Source organism: Triticum aestivum, chromosome 3A, assembly GCF_018294505.1.
Source record: "Triticum aestivum cultivar Chinese Spring chromosome 3A, IWGSC CS RefSeq v2.1, whole genome shotgun sequence".
Lineage (NCBI taxonomy): Eukaryota > Viridiplantae > Streptophyta > Magnoliopsida > Poales > Poaceae > Triticum > Triticum aestivum.
The window spans coordinates 79,645,755-79,648,826 of NC_057800.1; the positions used below are offsets into that span (position 1 = coordinate 79,645,755).

Here is a 3,072-nt window from a genome sequence, read left to right on the forward strand (position 1 = left end):
GCTCCCCGACCACTCCATCGCTTGGGGCAGCAACCGGCGGCCGGAAAAGCCAAATCCGGCGGCCCGCGATGAAGTGCCGCAGATCTGCAAAATCCGGCGGGCCGCCGACACGGGGGGAAGGGAGGGGAGGCCTCGTGCGCGTGGCGGCCTTCCGGCGTGCTCCTGCCGGCTGCTTTCGCCGGAATCTTGGGCGGCGGCCGGCGGCGGTGCGAGGGAGGAGAGGAGGGGTGGTTGGTGGAAAAAAGCGCGGGATGAAATGTCCCTCCCCACCAACCGCTTCCGTTTATATGCAGAGCACCGCAGCCGCGAGGGAGAAACCCGCGTTTTCTCAGATTGAGCTCGGTATTTTGCCACGCCCCCTAAAATTTTTTGCGGGTCGAGGCAGGATGCGGGGTATGATCGGGTTGGTTTTTCCGCCCCGACCCGCATTTTGGCGGTTATTTTACGGGTGAGGGCGGGATGCGGGGTTTGCTAGAGTTGCTCTAAGGCAACAAAGGTGCAAAATAATCCTGATTAAATACTCGAGTGTCTGGTTGTATTGCCTTGCCTTTACGTCGAACCACTTCTTTTTTTGCTCTTACAGGAGGAGATTGAGAAGAAGCTTGCTGACAATGTTCATTGCATGGTGGATTCACTTGAAAACATTGAAAACATTACACATTCTGTAAGTTCCTTTCTTGAAATAGCTTTGCCTTGGTTGAAATGTGACTTTGCACCGGGGTGGACAACGTCCTCGACGCCAGGATCGTCAACGCCGACGGTGACCTCCTCGACAAGGTGGCCATGGGGCCGGAACCGTTCCGGGCCATCCGGGGTGGAGGTGGTTAGAGCTTCGGCGTCGTGGCGTCGTGGAAGCTGAAACTCTCCGTTGTACCTCCGACGGTGACGGTGGTCAACACCGCCAGGGCCTTCGACAAGACCACCGCCGCCGTCCTCGCCAAATGGGAGGCGCTAACTCTCATGCCGTTCTTCCCGGACCTCACCATCCATGCCGTGGTGCAGGGCAACAACACTGTCTTCCAAACCCTCTTCCTCGGCAGCTGCTCGCGGCTCGTGGGCAAGATGGACACGTTCTTCCCGGAGCTGGGTACGACAGCGGGCGACTGCAGGGAGATGAGCTGGGTGCGCGCCATGGCATTTATCAGCTTGAGCAGCACTGACATCAACATCCCCTCGGAGGGGATGCTGAACCGGACCAACAACCTGGGCACCTACGTCAAGAACAAGTCGGACTACACACGGTGCGCCGTCAGCAGGGCGGGGTGTGAGAGCATCTACCAGGAGCACCTGTTGCAAAACGGCGTCCTAATGATGATCATGGAGCCACACGGCGGCGTGGTTGGCAGCGTCATCCCGGCCTCCGTGACGCCGTACCCGCACCGCAGGGGCGTGCTCTACAACATTCAGTACGTCGCCTACTGGTGTTGCGTGGCCGACGGCAACGCGGTGGAGGCGGCCACCGGGTGGATCAACGGGTTGTACGGGTTCATGGAGCCGCTGGTGAGCAGCAACCTGAGGGAGGCCTTCATCAACTACCGTGACCTGGATATCGGGCAGAACGCGGTCGGTGACTACGACGTGACGACGTATGAGAGCGGGAGGGTTTGGTGGGAGAAATACTTCATGGGGAGCTTCTGGCGGCTGGCGACGGTGAAGGGGAAGGTGGATCCCGGCGACTACTTCAGGAACGAATAGAGCATCCTGCCGCTCCTAGCCATCTAGGCTTTCCTCCAATGAGTGAACTTCTCAAAAGAAAAAAATAAATAAAATGATAAGGGGTGAAGGCTGAAGAGTGCGGATTGATGTGTACACCAGCGAACATGCATGAATGCGTGCATGGGCGTCACATTGTCTTTGTCAAGGAATAAAGATTTGGAACTATTATGGATGAAAAAGATGTATAAGTCGATTTTGTCCTAGGCGTTGGATTGAAAATCAAAGGCCAGGCACCCTTCCCCTCGAACCCAACCCCTTCGTCATGTTCATCATATCTTCTTCCACCCTGAACATCCTACCTGCAAAGACTGAATAGCCCGCTACCGTCACCGGAGGCTATTGGGCACCGTCTTGCGCTACCTTCACCCTGCCGTCGTCGCTCGGGCCGCTCCTCTAACTCCCCAACTCTTGCATTGGCAATCACCCCATCCCCCTGACCCACACTCGAACATGTAAAGCCTCCGCCTCATCTCCCCTTGTGATACTGCAGCAAGCGGTGTCGTCTCATGGTCGTTCCTTACGAGGCCTTGTCGGGGACACCGCACCAGGCAACATTGCCCATGGATCGGCCTCGGGGCTCCGCGAGCGCCTTCGCTTCTCCACAAAATCAATTTCTGATTACCTTTGATCTGGTTTCAGATTGTAAATAGTCCCCACCTATTTCCCCCAGGGTTACCCTGGGTATCAAACCCATGGCAAATTCTGCTAATAGGTAGGAATTCAAGCAAGCTATCATTGTCGTTAAGAGTTCTCAATTTTTTAGACCGACTATCACAAGTTGTATGGAGATATCAATATAATGGAAATAGGCATGGATATGAGGACTTTACTTACAACCTTATACTTGCACTTAGGATCTTGTCTTGATTTCCAACATAGTCCTGGTAGACACCATTATGATGCGTTCTCAATGTGTAGATGTGGGGTATGCGTCCAAATAACGTCACGATCGATCAACAACCCGCATCATGAGTTTATTGTCCAACCAAGGCCCTTACCGTTGTTAATGCTAAATCTGACATATCTCGAGGTAGGGGTCCTAAGCTAGGCAGCTTGGAGCGATGATAACATAGACATAGGATTTCACCCAGGTCCGGGCTCTCTCGAAGAGATAATACCCTATGTCTTGCTTTTCATTGTATTGATATTAGAGATAGTACAGAGTACATGTATCTATCACGAGATTGTTGATCTAAGTTGTAATGTCATGGAAGTTCTATTGACTAGCATGGCCTCGGTTTATATAATATACCGGAGGCCTAGGATAACAGGAGTCCTTGTCTTGTGTGCCAAGTCTTGTGGAGTCTTCCTTATACACATTATGGGCTGCCCGAAGTGGCCCATTAGTGAACCGCC

General features: G+C 53.6%; 1 pseudogene; it reads left to right on the top strand.

Moving 5' to 3' along the window:
* The first annotated feature begins 711 nt into the window (after window positions 1-711).
* On the top strand, window positions 712-1,722 carry LOC123056805 (berberine bridge enzyme-like Cyn d 4; annotated as a pseudogene).
* The last annotated feature ends 1,350 nt before the right edge of the window (window positions 1,723-3,072 follow it).